Genomic DNA, 20,129 nt, shown 5'->3' on the forward strand with positions numbered 1-20,129 from the left:
ATTTGCTAGGACTGTACTGGTATGTCGGGTACTCCATTTCAGTCTGTAGTCCTCCCTATCATGCTGGCTCGAGGCATACCAGTGTACTACAGATCTTAGCTTTTACTTACCTACATATTACAAAACTCCAGAAAAAAGTCCAATAATAAACAAATAAGGCACCAGGAGTACTTCTAATGTAAGATAGCCACACACGTTTGTTCCAACATTCACCAGAATTCCTGTATGAGCGCTTTCGTTCCTTTAATGCATTACATTCAAAATGTTAAAATACTGTTATTAAATTTATATTCTTTCTACTCTCGTATTGAGTACACTGTTATATATATTCTATCATTTAAACCTGGTTTCATGGTTGCATTCAGTAACACCTGCCAAAAGGTCTCTATATTCCAAAAATTGGTCCAGTATAGAGAGACCTTATGGCAGGTGTTACTGAATGCAACCATGAAACCAGGTTTAAACGATAGAATCTCTATTAACAGTGTACTCAATATGAGAGTAGAAAGAATATAAATTTAATTTATAAATAAGATTGATAAGGGATAGATTGTTTGTCTGTACATGAAATTTAATAACAGTATTTTAACTCTTTAGGAGTATTGTTAGTTAAAATAAGGTTTAATAAACAGACTTAGTAGATATAGTAGCGGGATTTGCATGTTTTAGTATAGATTATGCAGGTATAAGGTTCCAAGTGGAAGGTCTTATTATTAACAAATATGTATATAAATGTTTTTATTAAGTGATATGTCAATGATTTTATTAGTGTGTTTGTTTTTTAAAAAATGGTGACAGATCACATGACAAATATGTAAAGGTATTTAAAATGAGGGGAAGTGATGTTTTATGTTGTATCTGATGAAGTTCCATTTTGAATGTAATGCATTAAAGTAACGAAAGCGCTTATACAGGCTTTCTGGTGAATGTTGGAGCAAACGTGTGGCTATCTTACTTTAGAAGTACTCCTGGTGCCTTATTTGTTTATTACCTACATATTAGTTACTAACTTCCTAGCCTTCAGAACTGACATCCCACTGCCTGACCTGCTGTAGTCTGTCTGTGTAGGCCTGGGGGGGGGGGGTTACACATAGGCCTCATTCTGAGGCCATAGCACAGCCTTTGTTTGTGTTTGTCTACACCTGTCCTGTTGGCTATGACTGTTGTTGGGTATGTGACCCCCCCCCGACTGGCATGTGTGAGTTACTCACCTTGTGGGTGTCCCAGTACTGATCGTGGTGCTACAGGGCTGCCTCTGTCAGATGCACATAGTACACTCCCTACGCATGGTTTGGCACAGGTAGTGTAATGTTTTTCATCCCTTTTACTGTATGTGAGAGTTGGAGAGAGGTGTTATTACCTGGGTCCCTCCCTTGTCAGCTGTGTTGCCTCTTTGCCAAGGCCAGGGCATACTGGGCATGCCTCCTTCTGCCTACTGGGGCTGGCACAGGTTGTTCCTCTTCTGAGTCACTCAGTGCCTGTGCAGGCCTTGGCATTAGTGGGGGTCTGTGTGGCCCTTCCCCATGCTGTTCCTGCTGCAGCTGTTTCCACAGGATCATATTGTATAGCATGGCACATACAGGGACAATTTGGGTACATGTAGCTGGTGAGTACTGCAAGGCTCCACTGGATGTGTCTGGACACTGGAAATGTGAGTTGAACATCCCAAACACATGCTCTATTATGATTCTTGTTTGTGTGTGTGCCTCGTTATGGAGTTCTTGTTCAGGTGTGTGTGCATTTCTGATGGGTGTCATCAGCCACGGCTCCAGTGTGTATCCAGCATCCCCAACTAGATGACCGTGTGGGATGTTCCCATTGGCAAATCTGTGGTACAGCTGCGTCAGATGCCAGATGTGGGAATCATGATAGCTTCCAGGGCAGCGAGCACAAACATTCATTATTATGCCCTGGGTATCACACATGACCTGGCAGTTGATGGAGGGGAAGCCCTTGCGGTTGATGTAGACCCTACCCTGCTCACTGGATGTTGCTTTGATGCATATGTGCAAGCAGTCTATTGCACCCACTACCTCAGGGTAATCTGCTATTTGGTAGAAGAGATGCATATTGCTGGCCAATGCCTCACAGGTTTTGGGGAAATATACGTGCTCACCGACATGTGCTGATATGGCATCCAGGAACTGGTGGAATACCCTGAATGCTGATTGCTGCAAAATCCCCATCATATCTCCAGTTGGCCTTTGAAAGGTACCTGTAGCTAGTATTCTTAGGCCTACACATACCTTGGTGTCCACTGGGATGGGTTCCCTTCTGTTAGTTCTGTGTTTCAGGCGTGGCTGGCACAGCTCAACAATTTTCTGTAGGAGGTCCCCGTCCACCCTACAGTGGTTCACTATCTCCAGCCCATGTAGCTCCTAGTAGTTTACCGTGGGTCTGCACACTCTTCTCCGACTCCTCACTGTGGGTTGTTAGGCAGCATTCACATCCTCACCACTCTCAGCCTCTTCCAGAAGTTGTATGATAGCTATTGCAGCCCGTATCATTTTGCTGTTGTGAGTGTTAAATGTTCCCCACTTGTTTACAGCGGTGGTGTAGGTTGTGGGAAAACCAGAGTGGGAGGTGTATCACTTAGTTTATAGCAGTGTTCTGGGCTGGGTTGGTCTGCTGCCTGTGTAATTGGCTGATTCTGATACATTTCACCTGACAGCTATGCTAGTTCTCCTTGATTGCCTTCCTACTGCTGTTTTCCCTTCCCATTGCCTTCCTGTTTAAGCCTGTGTGTGCTCCACGCAAACAGAGTGCTGAAATGTGCATGCTGCTGCTATTTCCAGGTTTCACCTCTTTTTCTTCCTGTAAATCCTGGTGCGTGGTGCCCACACCCACTTAGGCTTTGTAAAGAGAGCTATGCAGGTTTAGACATAATCCCTAGCTAAGCTCTGCAAAGCTTGGAGCAGACCCAGGCCACAGGGCTCCAATCTGCTTACAGTATGCCTGGCACCCCCCCCCATGATGTCACGTAACTCCTAGGCTTGCTCCAGACTATTCCTACTCTTACACTGTTGGGACCTGACCCACATGCTGGGGAAAACTGGGATTCACTCTCCTCCCCCTCATTTGTATAGGATTGCCTGCTGATGCATAGTTACATGTCTCACACTTAGCCTCCCCCCTTAGTAACCACTACTCACTGGCCGGATTGTCTACTGCCTGCCATTGACTTGCATGGCAGAATACTGATTTTTAGTCAGAATGCTTCTTTTAGGTTTATTTTATTATTTTCCCCCAGATCCTGTTTGTGCACCACTGCCCTATGCTTAACCAGCCGAGATCGATGATAAAAACTTAAAAGTTGATTTTTTTATTCATTCATTTGTTAGAAATGCCAATGGCCTTATACTTGGCCATTGGCGTGCTTCCACAATGATATTCAGCCTTTATTTGGGGCTGTCACAGTTCCGTTTTTGATTTTGCAGAAATGTACTCGTTTTTTCTGCTGATTGCACTAGTCCTGCACGGACGGTCCAAGCTTCCTGGATTGCAAGATCACCTCATTTGCATTGGTTTCACCTGCAAATGGGGCAATTTGCATACAAAGGCTTCGTCCATGCAGGATTAGTGCAGGAGCTCTCGTGCACACCCCTGCAGGCTGTTCCTGGATCGTACGGTAGACATATTGCCTGTTAGAGCTCCTGTACTGACCCTGCACGCCATGCAGGGCATAGTGAATCTGTTGGAGTTTGTGTGGTGAGGGTTGGATTTGGTAATGGAGGTTTATTGGGCTATAGTTCATGTAGCATTTTTCTTTTATGGATGTATTGAAGTTATTCAGAGGGTGGTTTGTTGGTCAGCATGTGCTATGATGTTATTAAATGTTTTCTTATTTATATCCGGTAGTTGGTGTGATGGCGGGATTACTATTATATTGATTTGGAAAGGAAATTTCATAATGGACATTATTATTATGTACATTGGGCAATAAAACAGGGCTGCAGTTATGCATGATGGTGTGCAATGGTTCTTGTGTGGTTTCACATGGAGTAGGTTTAATGTTGGGTGGTGCATTTGGCAGATAATGACCTGGGAATCATTAAGCTACCATTTGAAGATAGGTACGTGACAATTTAGCTAACATACAGAGGTTATGCCAGGTGATGAGGTTATGGTTTGTTACTTTAGCATTGCAGAGGGATCAGTGGTTTACTTTCAGCCATTTATGCAATTGGCTACTTTGGCTATTTATGTGATAGGGCTTTGGGAGGTGATGACATGGATCCAGTTTGGTTAGAGAGGATGGAGTACACCGAATTATGTTTGGCTTAATGCCTTTTAATGGGTGGTTAGGTTGTTGGAAATTTGATTGGAGAAAGAGGAAACAGCCTGGTAAGCCAGGTGGACAGAGAAGAGAGGCAGGCTAGCCCTCTTCTGTTCCCCTCTGTGGTGTTGGATGTTAATTTCAATGAGCTGGGAAAGGAAAGTGAGCAGTTGGATGCTGCTTGATAATTAAAATAAGCGAGCGGAGGTAAGGACGCTGCTTATATGTTTGGATGTTTAAATCAATAAATTGTAAACAAAGTGAGTGATGGGACATTGCTACATAAGTAAAATAAATGAGCAGAGGTAAGGATGCTGCTTATTTGGCTGGATGTGTAATTCAATAAATGGCAAATGAAGTGAGTGATGGGATGCTGCTTAAGTAAGTGAGTGGAGGTATGGACGCTGCCTACTGGGTCAGGATGGGTGATGTTATGCTGTCCTGATTAACATTACATGGATGTTTATGTTGTGATTAATATCAACTATACTATGTTTCAGTTGTAATTAATAAATATTGGTTAACAAAGTTATGTTTATGGAAGTTTAATAAAGGTCGTCAAATGTCATTTGGTGTGATGTGTTTATTGAAGGGGACTCGGACAAATTAGGTTTGGTAGCAAACCGATTTGCCAAGGGATATCTTCAGAGGGGGATAGATAAATATAATAGGGTGGGGATGAAAGGTTTAAATGGGAATGAGGGATGATTGGGAGGAAATGAGGTAAGGGTAGGGAGTGGTTTAAGGAGTTTATGTAAGTATAACTGGGTAAGGAATCACATTTTGACGTAAACTTGCTACCCGCCATCCCTCCCTTTTTTGGTGGAATAGTGGGGATCAAAATGTGGAAATTGTGGTTATTTCATTAGTCTGGGTAGGACAGAGAAGAGAAGCAGGCTTGCCCTCTTCTGTTCCCCCTATGGTATTGGATGTTGAATAGTGAGCAGCTGGACATTTCTTGATAATTAAAATAAGCAAGAGGAGGTAAGGATGCTGCTTGTTTGGTTGGATGTTTAACTCAATAAGTGGTAAATGAAGTGAGTGATGAGATGTGGCTTCATAAGTAAAATAAGCGAGTAGAGGTAAGGACACTGTTTTTTTGTTTGGATTTGTAATTCAATAAATGGTAAATGAAGTGAGAGATAGAACGCTGCTTCATAAGTAAAGTAAGAGAGTGGAGGTATGGATGCTGCTTACTGAGTCAGGATGAATGAGGTCATGCTGTCCTGGTTAACATTACATGGATGTTTATGCTGTGATGTCATTAATAGCAAATGTACTATGTTTCATTTGTAATTAGTAAATATTGGTTAACCAAGTTATGTTTATGGAAGTTTAATGAAGGTCGTCAAACGTCATTTGGTGGGATGTGTTTATTGAAGGAGACCGGGACAAATTTAACTTTTCTGCAAACAACAAGAGCTATAATCTTGAGTATTTAACAAGCTGCACTGTACGTAAAAGTTTGTTTGTTGGTAAAACTAAAAGAGCGCTGAAAGATTGTATAAGTGAACACATTTATGATGTGTCTAGAAATGATAAAACATATTCTGGCCACTGGAAATACTCATAAGTTTAAGTTTCTTGTGTTACAACTTCTTAATGTCAGCATCAGAGGTAGTGATCTTAAAATGAAAACAGAATGTGTTGATACTAAATGAATCATTTAGAACTATAAAGTAATAAAGGCAAGGGTTTAAATGACTATATTCCTTTATGACCACTGTTTAGGTCATATGACCTTAAGAGGTAGTTCTGAAGCTTAATGTATTTAAGTAGTAGTTCTATTAGAGCTGAAGAAACATCTGGATATATATGTCAAAGCACTTGCTTTTTTCCTATTTGTTTTTAACATTTTTATGCTGTTTTATTAAACCGTGGAACTGTGACATTATTGGATTCTGCCATGCTGACTGGTTATTCTTTCATTTGGATTCTTTGGTGTGTGTTTAAACAGTTTTAATTTGCTTGTCCTGATTTGCCTTTTTTACCTAAATCTGTACCTTCAGACCATCTATACCATCTTAGTATTTCAAATAACACTTTGGTACCTCTAGCTCCCTTTTCTCTTACTATTAGGTGCACTATTTTCTTTCTTTCTTTCTTACACTTCTATAATTTTCTATGTGTTCCTTTCTTAGGAATAGTATGTATGTTAAGCTTGCCTACTTAACTTTATGTATGTTGATAACAGGTCTGATTCAGTAGACCAAAAGACCACTTACCCAAAACCAATACAACCAAGACGAAAAAGCTGACAGCACGAGAACATCAACATCCCAGAACACTGGCTCCAGGTAAGTAAATGCTTAGCTATCCTTAAAAACAAAGAAAACAGAACAAAAGCAAATCCACAAATGTGGGGGGCTGCACCCCCCTACATCCCCCCTAACTAAATATACCAACTCTGAGATTGCACAACCGCAGGGTAAGGAGCAATGTTCGACAGGATAACCAAGCATTTACTCACCTGGAGTGGTGAGTTTGTGTTCTGGGATGTCAGTTTTCTCATGCTGTTAGCCTTTTCGCTTTGGTTATCTAAATTTCGGGTAAGTGGTATTTCGGTCTAACTATGCATACCTTAGTTCTTCAACTGTTAGTTATCTAGTATGTATTTTTTTTTTGTAACGAATTTAATTGAAATTGAATGTTTCTGATGCAGCAATCTGTGGAGCTTTTCTCCTCAGGGCCTCCACTGAAAAGGGGAACTTGTTCCCAGTAGGACTGTTCTGGTTAACAAATGCCAATAAAAAAAAAAAACAGGAGAGTATATCTGTGCATGCATTGTTCAGAGACGTAGTGCTTAACATTGCTGCCTTGCAGTGTCTGAGTCTCCAGTATCATTCTTTACTGGAGAATCTTTTGCATATAATTGACATGATATATTGTGTCTTCATGGATATTTACTTGGGTTGTTTGTGCAAAATACTTACTGTGTATCAATACAGAAAAAAAAATAATTACATACATTGTGGACACAGAACACCATGGCTACACCCACATTATGAGTTACTACATGCTACTTCTCTGTCATTTTATAATGAATAAGTTTGCTATTTTATATATATATATATATATATATATATATATATATATATATATATATATATATATATATATATATATATATATATATATATATATATATGGTTTACACTGAAAACCTTGAAATTGCATCGTTCGACCAGCATGTGGTCAACTTGCAGTTTTCAAGTCGACAGAATGTTGAACCAAAATGTATCGACTACACTACAGCAAACAGGTAGTGTAATTTGAGCATTTGGGTTTGACATTGTGCAGGGAGATCACAGTTCAGTGAAGGACAGGGAATTAGCCCATTTCTTCACTATAGTGCGATCTTGGAGCTGGTATATTTAATGTGCAGGAAGAGTAGGGGTGCTGCCCCTCACAAGGGCAGTGCAAAGGAGTGACCCCCTGCAAAATAGTAGAATTAATTTGCCATTGACTGTAGAGTTTAATGCTACATTAATGTGCATAGCAGGATGTGAATGATTTCACCTCCTGCTATGTCGAATACATCGAAAAACAGTTGTCGATGTATTCATTTTCTCTGTAGTTTACCTTTCGGCATTCTGGATTCAGTATTTCGGGTTGACATTCTAAACAGTCAACAGAAGCAGATTTGAAATGCCAATACTAACCTCTCTCTCTATATGTATGTATATAAATATATGTTTATATATATATATATATATATATATATATATATATATATATATATATATATATATATATATATATATATATATATATATATATATATGTAGAGAGAGAGAGAGAGAGAAAGAGAGCAAAAAAAAAATATATATATATATATATATATATATATATATATATAGATATAGATATAGATATATATATATACATATTGAGGCAGTAGCATAAATACACATACCCTGGGATTCATGAAGCTTGCTCCAGGCGCAGGCGTAGCGTAGGCAGAATAACGGCAAATATGGCCGTCGAGCGATTCAGGTATGATCCAATACCACGTGCACTACCGGCGTACGCCAGAACTGCGCAGCCCTCGGCATAGGTATGCTAATCACCCCATGCACAGTGTCGCACCATGCAAATGAAGGCAGATAGTGATTCATGAAGTGGTGCAGGTGTAGTGTAAGCCCACGGAAATGTAAACCAAAAAACACGGTTTACATTTACCCAAACAGAACATCGGAGCTATGGAAGCGGGCCAGACTCATGTATTACAAAGTTAACATATGCCAATGGCTAAATACATAGCCAATGGCATAAGAAAAGCTGCACAACACCTAAAAAACAACATTTAATGTCATGCCCACAGTAATGCACAGTACAACCACATGGCATGTGTGTGCAAACTGGAACATAAAGAAAATATATAAAAATGTCATAAAATCGCAATGTAATACAAATCAGGTTTACATCATAATACACAATGGTAGGCATGGAACACCACAACCAAGGTGCAAGGGCTGCTAAGGGCCTGCGACAGTGTTCAGCGTGGTAACTATGAATTAGTAGTCAATGCCATGCAAATGAGGCAGATAATACTGAATCACAAATGTCTCACTGGATGAAGGTTGAACCATACAGCGCAGCACTATAACACCGAGGAGTGGCTCAGAGGAGATACATGACATTAGCAGAGGGGTGTGCCACCATAGCAGTAAGCACATTGGAGCAATGCAAATCTGGCCTGGCCATTGCTAAGCAAAGCTGCAGGACAGGGGTGGGGAGGAAGCTATAGAATCATTTAGTTGAGAGCACACATGGTGCCCAAAAGCGCATGTGTACGGGGATGAAAACGTGCCCGAAACCCAGTAAGCGGATGCATGTGGTGCAAACAATAGCACAAACAGGAAGGTCAGGGGGAAGAAAAGAAGGAAATGCCGAAGTAGTATAATTGGCGTACTAATGAGCAATCAACACCAATCAACTCATGGCGGCCAATCGACGGCAGCTGTCAAGTCTGCTCGCAGAAACCTGCAAAACAGGGTAGGAGAGGCATTGGAATGCAAAGAAAGGAGGGGAGGCATTGGATTGCAAAGATAGGAGATCTGTCATAGCAGAGCAAAGCAAACCAACAGTAGACCAGCAATAGCACAAATTACGCAAGATACGCCAGGTCTAGGAAAGTACAAATGAAAGCAGGCTGCTGGATGCATGCCAGAAAATTGTAGGTGGAACGTGCAGAAATGTAAAGGGAAGGTCAAGAGGTAATCCATGGCAGCCAAATGTAATTCAGCACCAAAGGCACCACAATAGTAGTTCCAGTAGTAAAACACATAAGATACCCTGTAGCTACGATCGTACATACACACCCTATGACATCATCGGTGTTCACAGCACAATAGTATAAAGTGTGAAAGTACCCTACACACACCTGTGAATTCCCAAACATTGCACCATAGGTATAAACACATGGGGAACTTTTAAAATGTATATGTTGGGAGCTGCCATAGCTGTGATTCATCAGCATGTGTTAGAGACTGACGGTGTTGTGGAGGATGATGCCGACAACCACCGTAGGCCCTGGAGGAGGAGAAGAGTGTTCAGACCAAGGGTAACCTACCAGGGGCTATATGATCTGGAGATAGTAGAGCATTACAGGGTGGACAGGGACATCTTACAGCAAATAGTGGAGCTTTGCCGGCCACGCCTGAGAACCAGAAATAACAGAAGGGAACCCACCCAGTGGACATGAAGGTATGTGTAAGCATGCGAATACTAGCCACAGGTACCTTTCAAAGGCCAACTGGAGATATAGTGGGGATCTCGCAGGCATCAGTATCCAGGGTACTACACCAGTTCCTGGATGCCATGTTCCACGTGCCAATGAGCATATATACTTCCCCCAAACTCAGGAGGAGTTGGCCAGCAATATGCGTCACTTCCACCGTATGGCACACTACCTGGAGGTACTGGTTGCAATAGACTGCACGCACATACAAATCAAGTCACCACTCGGTGAGCATGGTAGGTGCTACATAAACCGCAAGGGATTCCACTCCATCAACTTGCCAGGGCATTATCATGGATGTGTGCTGGCAACCCTGGAAACTACCATGACTTCCATATCTGGCATGCCTCACAGCTGTATCAGGTATTTGTCAGGTGGGACATCCCACATGACCACCTCGTGGGGGATGCTGGCTATGCACTGGAGCCGTGGATGATGACTCCCATCAGAAATGCACACACACCCATGCAAGAACGCCATAATGAGGCACATGCACAAACCAGAATCATCATACAGCATGTGTTCGGGATGCTGAAATCACAGTTCTGGTGCTTGGACACATCTGGTGGAGCCTTGCAGTACTCTGCAGGCACATGTGCCCACATCGTCATAGTATGTGCCATGCTACATAATATGATCCTGCGGAAACAGCTGCAGCAGGGACAAAATGGTGAAGGCCCTCATAGCCCACCACAATTGCCAAGGACATCACAGGCACAGAGGGATTCAGACCATGAACACACTGTGCCAGCCCCAGTAGGCAGACGGAGGCGTGCCCAATATGCCTATGCCTTGGAAAAGAGGGCACGTATAGGACATACTCTGACAGTACAGGCCCCTACAGACTGACACACCTCTCCACCTGCACACACAGTAAAATGGATGGCACACAAACACGACCACCTGTAAATTGTAATGTATAGGTGGCCCACTGTGTGAATCCTACATAGGCAGCCCTCAAACATTGTACACACAACAGCTATTGGAACAGGGAATGTCAACACCTGAACTGTACATGCGCCTATCAGCATATGGTGGTGCTGTGTGTATAGGTTCCCAGGTGCAGTGGTAGGTACACAGCCGATTGTCAGAGGCCATACACCAAATGGGGCAAACAGTGTCCGCTGTCGCCACAACATCGAGTAACCAACTGTTGCGTAGAGGAGCAGAGGCAATCATGGGAGCACATGTGTGTAAGCACTGTTCTGCACACACTCAGCACAGAGTCCCTGCTGCATTAATGAGGGGCTCCACATAATATAATCATGGATGTTGTGTCAAGGCATGGGGTGTACCCATGACAGGTATTCCTCACCCCAGCATGCTCCACCCATGGTAATTTGAAGGTGTAGCACAGTATCGTGTGTGGCTCACTGAGATATACATACCCAATGCTGGAGCACATCCAGTAAACATCACATGGACATACCATTAACTGGACTCATCAATATGTAAACTAACTGAGTTACCCATGTGAGTGCAGTATGGAGTAACAGCCGTAGTATACTCCATGTACAAAACAACATAACACATGTACAAATCCCAGATGGCCATATGTTAAATGCAGTGACCATCGTGCATGTTCCCGGTCCCACGTCCTGCAAGGGATGTAACGTAATCCCGAAGGCACGAGTAATGCATGTCGGATGCAGGTCAGCAGATCATGTTTAGCACACGTTACCGGGAATATGCATTGCCCACTGCTGGTAAGCGACATTTAAATATGACAATATGGATATGCACGAAACAGGGATAAGCTACTCTGACTATCGTGCAGTTCACGGTCAATGATGTCCAGAACAGGTGAAACCAGCATTATTCACCCCTGTACTAATAGCACCTGTTCTGAAGGGTAAAACGACCACTGCCAGGTGTAGAACACGCAATCATGTTTCGGATCACCTAACACTATTGCTAGGCAAGATATAACTATGGTAGGGTTGCCACCTCTTCAAATGACTAATGTGGGACATACGTCAGATGTCTGCAGGCCGACACATACACCCAGCCAGTACGGAAAGCAGAACTGCAATGTTTTGCCTAGATAAAAGCTCATTCTTGTAATGTTGACTTACTTATTCTGTTTGTTGGTTCAGATACAGAATAACTGTTTTATGTGATTATTACATAAACTATAGGAAATAAGTATGTTCTAAAATCACAGGACATTTGCCATGTTTACAAATATTTTGCAGGACACAACTGCCCACAGAGGGACTGTCCCTCACAGAGTGGGACAGCTGGCAACCCTAACCTACGGCAGGTGTGTAATGTGACAGGTACAGACACAAACGTGCGGAGTCCAGGAAACAGTATACACCAACAAGTACACAATGAAAGGTGTAGCTTGCCTGTCACTTTCTCCGTCAGCGATATATTTATATATATATATATATATATATATATATATATATATATATATATATATATATATATACACATATATACATATATATAATACCGATAGAAAGGGCGACAGAGTGATATATGTTGATATATACGGATTCAGCGATATCTGCAAATATATATAGATAGGTCAACGACATTCATAACACCTTGGAGGTACAAATAATTGGGATACCACCAACTATGGACTGTGTAACATACCGACATGCGTAACCACGAGGCTGAAAGATCGAAAGAACACAGTACCGGAACAGTACAACCGCGAGTAATAGTATGATGATATGAATGGATAATTAGTCACTGCTGCCGGTGTTGTGGTCCACGTAGGTACTGTGTTCAACTGTGTTTGTGAGTGCCGTAGTCTGTGTATGTGTGTGTTGAGGGTGCCGTGTGCATCCCCGTGTGACTATAATGTGTGTGTGTGTGTCCGCATCATGTGTCTGTTAGTGCCAACTCAGAGGTAGATCATTATGGTAGGTGTGGGTATAGCTAGCCATAGGCATACGGTTACCACCTGTCCCACATTAGGAGGGAAAGCCCCTCCCTGGGCAGGTGTGTCCTGACATAAAACATTACAAAGGGCAAATGTTCGAGATCGTAGGACATTAATATGTCCCATATATAATGTAATAGTAGCATTAAATAGTTATGCCTGTATGTAATTAACGTGAATGTTACATGCAATATGATAAGTAGCCAAAGTCCCACAACAATAGGTATGTATTGAGGATAAAAGTTTGTGCTATCCTGTGTTCTGACCATGGCTATGTGTTGGCCTGTAAACACCACTGTGTGTCCCGGAAGTGTCCAACAATGGCCATATGAAAAGGTGGCAACCCATGGCAAAGAGGTTCTGTTACCAACACAACCGCAATGACTGCAAATATCTGGGACAGAAATACATGGGATAGCTGTCATGTAGACATATCCCTTTACATATCACTGCAATTCCGGAGGTATGGAAGTATCAACCTCACCTGCATACTATATAGAAACCAATTAACAATGGCCCAATGTACAATCCCATAACATAAGTCTACTAACTGATAGCTCTTTAATTAGGGACGGAGCCCACACACATATATATGGAATATGTAGAAATGCAAGCCCCACAAACCTGTATATGCTATGTACACCCACCGACACCCACCACACTAGAAACTATAGCAATGCAGACTGTAATAGCAGCACAAACATCCAGTCAGTCAATTACAACTGCAGAACCATCAACATACCTTGTGAGAGACACAATTAAAGGCGCCATGCAAAATTGCAGCCGTTGTATAATGGAACAAACGGCGATGTTACAGGCTTTGTTTGCAATAGTCCGTTAACAGACGTTGGGATGACAGCTACACCCACATGTTGAACCACATACTCTAGCTGTCACACACAATCCACGGGGGACATGAATCCAAAGTATACTTGTCTCTATGCATAGCAGTTGCAATTACACATCACAAAACACAATACAGGCCGTCTCCCCGAAGGTACAGCAAATGGGCAACGCCCAAGGGCAGAAGTCAATTATACCCCACTGTTGCCGCGTAATTGGCGAATGGAGTAGCTGCACAGCTGATATGCAAGTAATTAGTCACTCAGAAACACCAATAGGCGGCAGGAAACCACATAATACAAGTATCAACGTATATAAGGAAGACTTGCCAGACATTCAAACCGTATGCTCATACAAAATACCCATGTAAGCAGTGTGAGAGAGATAGAGATGAAAGTCTGTAATGATAACAAGGTATGTAGAACACTCGGTATGTAAGTTTATGTATAGCATGTTTTGTATTAATTATCTACTGTATGTATAGCCTGGTTTGCATTAATTAAAAGTGCCCACAATGCATAACGTGGGAAAAGGTATTTATGTAGTGATGTCTTGCTGAGCATACTTAAGCTTGTAGAAACTGTGCGTCCAGCAGTGGGCCACAAGGTACACATCACAGACACCACAAGGGATGCTACATGAGGGCTTTAAACAGAACAATTACATACAACCCTCTGTCAGTGGTAGGGTATGTCCAACAAGTATGTGCCATAGCCGGGGATAGTATATGTTGATATACTGTCACAGTAGGCATGTGTATGGGCATATAACGACAATGACATGTCTAAGGTGGTCCCGCTGTGCAAGTATGCTTTACATTATGGGATACTATGTAAAATATGTGTAATGTATTGTATTGTAGGTAGATATGTCAGATATTCTACACAGCATAACAGGCATATCATGCATACCAAAGGTATCGTCTACTGGCATGCACAATAACAGGATACATATGGCTTGTAGGTACGGGAAACTGCAATAGCATGATAGCTAATCTAAATGGAAGGGCTAGCAAGTAACCATGCACAAAGGACATGTAATAGCTTCACAGGTTCATAGTGGGGTACTATGCAGTCTGGCAAGTCTATGTGTAAGCACAACTACAGTGTTCACACCAGTGGCACCTCTCTAGGGTAGTGTACTGTGATCAGCAGAGCCATGTGTTACCTGCACCTCTGCACAGTACAGCCACTGCAGTGATCCCTGGCGTACATGTGTCTCCCAAACACCAAGGGAGGTATCACATGAACAGTGCTACTGAGTGTCCCTGTGTGATGTACATAAGAGTCATGTTCCAAAACATGGTGAGTGTCCGGTCTGGGAATGTAACCCTCAAGCACATCCCACTCATTGTTGCATGTGTGCACATATCCATGAGCATGTTGCTCACAGTGGCATTTGCGTATGTCGCGTATGTGGAGTATATCCATTAATATTGTCGTGGACATGGGCCCTGTCTGTTCAGCAGAGGTCACCCCTGAGTATGTAGTATGCAAATGTGTACAGACATGGTGTCCGTAGTTCAGCCGCATACCTTAGCTGTCAGAGCTCAATAAACGTCATGGCGTGTTAATGTTGTGGTATGTAAAGCTGTAACTGTTGTGTAAGGTACACCCTAAATGGGGAGGTGTACCCTTGAATGTGTGTAGAAGTCTTGAGTTCAGAGGTACAATGGGTGCCTATGTACCAGCTACACACCCAGTACAGATAAGTGTGGCCATGTAGAAGGATATCCATGCCACAGTGGCAATATGGTAATCACAGGAGTGGGTGTGACATACGTGTGTACTACAAACATGTACAATGTGACATGTATGTAGGGGACTACCACCTATGTGATAGTGGGTGAATGGTGTAATGCGAAGGTGATGTCCATGGACCTAGTGTCATGCAGCTTGAGGCCGCGATATTCATATCAGGTATCTGTCACAGTCACACCCATATGGATGGAGTCAGTATCAGCTGGTGGATCAATCATGGCGCTTTGTATGCAGGGGTTTGTAAAGCTAGGCAGAGAAAGTCCCTCTGTGCTAGCCTGTACCTCAGGGAAGCATATACTGAACATGAGGGGCCCTATGACTGAGGACTGTGGTATGCCAAATGTAACTGAAATGCAGTAGGTACTATGGTATGCTACCCTCATTGTGTGTCCTGTCCATGAGCCATGTTGCATAACATCCTGAGACATAGGGTACGATGTGCAGGTGGATGTGTATGTTGTCAATACCAGAATGGAGAACGGTGCTGAAAGGCAATGAGAGGACAATGTAGGATGTGTGGACTCCCGTACCATCATCAACTACCCTGGTAACTGTATGAAAGGAGTCAACCAGGTGTAGGGGCCATGCTGTGGCCCTAACAAGTCCAACCCGGGTGGCATCAAAGGACTGGAGCCCAGCAATGTCTCTGTGAATGACGTCCTTGATAATGTGCCCCATAGCCATGCAGAACAGTCCAGTCAGGTGTGTAGGACTATAGTCCCACTTGTGCATTGTGGTGCCACCTGTGTGGAGTGTGATAAATGTTGCTGTGTGCCATTCAGGGGCCACAATGTCTGATACAAGGCTATTACTGAATATGGTGGCCTAATGGGGAGACATGTCATTCAGAGGTTTGTGGACATCACAGCCTGGGACTTTGGAAGGTGACATGGGGCCAGTGTCCCAGGACATATAGAGTGCAGGTTAGTACTGTGTAGATGTGACCGCAGGGACACCGCATGGATTGTGGCCCTGTAGTGAGTGAGAGGGTGCAAAGTTAGCAATGAATCCATCTGCCAGCATGTTGCCAACATCACCTGGGTCTGTAATGTTCCTGAGTAACTGTTGTATGTGAGAGCAGATGTGGGTATTGCCATTGACTACTGACATACCACCATAATGCCTTGTGGTACACCCCGGAATGTGTCACAGTAATGTTTACGTAGCTAGTCATGGAGTATGTGATGAGGGATCCCGTAGCCCTACCAAGGCTGACCAGTGAGCTACCCCACCCATGGGATTGTACACCACTGTGCAACAACCTCCACCTGTTGTTGCACATTATGTCCATGGAACTTGACCACCAGAGTGGCGTCTGTTATCTGGTGTGTACCATAATGGCTCTGTGTGGCATAGCATGATCCATGCAGTCATGTACGTGCTACTGAAGTGCACTGAGGTATGTTACAGCATTTGTATGTGCATTGTCCATCTGCACGGGTGTCATGACATTAACAACCGCTATCATAAGATGTCTGTAGTAGGTGTTGTAGTACTCATGTACTGTGTATGCCATGAAGGGTGTAGTGCCAGGATGTGGTTAACAAGGTTGATTAGCATATGTTCGGAATCCACCAATGAGGGGGATGACCCCAGGTGTGGAACACCAGTCACATGTTGGTAGTGTTCATGTCAAGATTAATGTTGGTCTTGGAGGTGGTGTGTATGGATTTATCTAGCTGAGTGGAGGTTATGACTCATGGATGTATCAGTACATGAGTGGCTATCCCAGTTAAGTGTGGGTTAGTGTCAGTCACAGATCAGTAGTAGCTGTCTGAGCCCTACTGTCCAGTACACCAACAAATGAGGTCTGGTAACCGTGGGGTATGTAGTGGAATCTGTAGCTTGTTACAATGTGTATAGTGGTTCCAGACACAGTTAGTTGCACGTGGAGCACCTCTGATGCATTGTGCTAAGTAACTAGCCAGGATGTGTGTACAACATAGTGGGATGTGGGAACACCTCAGCTGTGGGTGTGCCGGTCCAGGTATGTGCCTGAAAGGTATGGTCTGTCTATAACTTGTCATTGCAGGTGTGCTCTGCAGAGCCTAGAGGCAGGTCCCAGTCACTGCAGAGATATTGGAGTGGTGCATTATAAAGTGTGCCTTGCCTGCATGCGTCACAGAGGAAGATGCAAGCATAGTGTCACATGACCCCATGTCTTGCTTGCCAGTTCCCATTCTTCGGTGACTGTTATTGGAAACTGTGCAAGACAGGCAGTATAGAAGCAGCAAGAGCCTTACATGTGAGCTGTACTCCCAGGGCTGACAGGTGCAGGTCATCTGTGCCAAAGCATTGTGTTTGACCAGGTCAGTCAAAGTGGACAGATACCAGATGCCTGTGGAATGACAGCAGAAGCATAGGCAACTGTTGAAGTGACACAGTCAGTCATTGTACAGTGGTATCGGGTCTGGATGAATGCATAATGCTCCCCAGGGCTTGGCCCACACCTTCAGGGCAACAAGACTGGTGAGCTATTGCATGTCCCTGCACACATAGTCTGTGAAGTGGCATCTCAGGGCAGTCACACTAACATGGAGAATGACAAGTCACATCGTACCTGGTGAGGTGTGGCATGGGTGCATAGGTTATGTTGCAGAACCAGTTACCCGATAGCAAGATATAAGCTACTATCGCCTTGTGTAGCTTGCTGTGTGGAACTGCAGTGTGACCGCCTACAGAGTCACCTATGACTGGTGTGTTGTGTATGTTATAACACCCTATTGGCTGTATGTGATGGGCACACATGAGTCTGTGGGCTATAAGTTGGTGATGTTGTGTTCCGTGATGTGGGTTGCTTCTGGTGCCTACACAGAGTATGGAGAGGTTCTGCACACGTTGTCCTCATATGTGTGGCCTGTGGTGGAGATCATGCGAGACTATGTGATGAGTGGGGTGTGTTGCGAATGTTACACATCCCCACATGACTGTCAGATGCAGTCAGGGTTGGTGACAGCATTACTCCCAGCAGGGCTGCATAAGTGCATCCCCCACAGGCTGTAGTGTCGTATGTTGGGAGGTGAGCATTGAATGTGTACATGGGACAATTGCTCTATTGCCACATGTACGACATATCCATCTTATAGGCAGGCAATAGCACTGGTACGTGACAGTTGGACATGCCTGTATATACAACCATGTCTCACAGGATATGTGAGTTACGTGTGTACAACAGCTTGTTATACCATAAGCAAGCTGGAAATCTTAGGACAGCCAGTGTACCTGCGAGAAATGGTGTGGAATGGGTGCTATATTAATCAGTAGCCCATGACATGCTCACAGGTTCTGAACAAGTGCCTAGCATGACCATACAATACAGATAGGGTGTTGGATATTATCAACCCACAAGTGGTGACAACAGTCATAATTTGTGGCACCGCACTATAACCCTGCTGAGTATGGTGTGCATGTCCATGAACCATTATCATTGCAGACATTAGCAGTACAGATGTACAAGACAGTACGGATGCTTGATTACAAATACCTTTGTATGTCACAGGAGTGTTCTACCAGTGGCCTGTTGACAGACTCACAACTACAAAAGGTGCCAGAGTTACATGTGCATATCACACCAGTGCCAGCTACAGTAGAACAGGGTTAATGTGTTGTACACCACCCTCATTGTAGCCCATAACATACAGACAAATGTTAGGCATCTGTGCATGTAAGGATGTGAATGGCCATGACCTATGAGGAATAGCTGTGTCAGTGTTGTGAACAACATACGGAATGGGCTGTGTGGGTGAGGTGTGTGACATATGTACACATTCTGATGGATGATATCAGCAGTGTCACCGCTAGGTGAACATCCCTGTACCCATTAACTACCACCTAGGCTATGGTCATCATTATGGACACTGTGTAAGGGATGGTGCTGTGCAGTACACCTCCCTGACTTGGTGATGTCTCCAGGCTCCTTAGGTAGTCATACGAGGTACGCATGTCATGACAGGGTGCCATCCATGAGCACAGAGATCATTGGACAGGTATATATAGCACTAAGGTGACCAATATTGGATCACATATCACCTTTAAGGGGTAATGGCCATGCGTGGATGGGTGATGCCAGCCTTCACAACCCTCAACTCCACTATGCAGCATGCTGTCTACCTTGCATAAAGACATCTGCTACACCATGATGATGGACATGCTACATGTCCATATCCTGATCTGTAAGACATACGTCATGGACATCCACCGTCCTAATACTAGGATCGCCACATGCTGGACAGATCCCCTGTGCCATACATGTGACATACTCCTGCCAAACCATGCAACCCTGTCCATCAAAGCTGCACATGTCATCCCAGTCATACATGGTGTGATGGCCGCATGGTAGATGTAGTATCAACTGTCTGGATCAGTAATGTGGCACTGATGCACCTCGTGGTGGCATAATGGCTGTCTGTTACAGTTAGGAAACCTTGCCCCTACATGCTATGGTTCATAACCATCCCTGCGAATGATGTCTGACTAGCCATTGTCCCATGTCTATCACATGTGCAACACAGGCGATCCGTGGCAGGATGTTGAACAGCTGTACAGTGCTGTGTAGATGTATATGGCAAAACACATGCATGTACAGGTTTCCATGCGTATGTGTGCATT

This window comes from Protopterus annectens, chromosome 10.part0 (assembly GCF_019279795.1).
Source record: "Protopterus annectens isolate FY-2018-M chromosome 10.part0, PAN1.0, whole genome shotgun sequence".
In the NCBI taxonomy this organism is placed as follows: Eukaryota; Metazoa; Chordata; order Ceratodontiformes; family Protopteridae; genus Protopterus; species Protopterus annectens.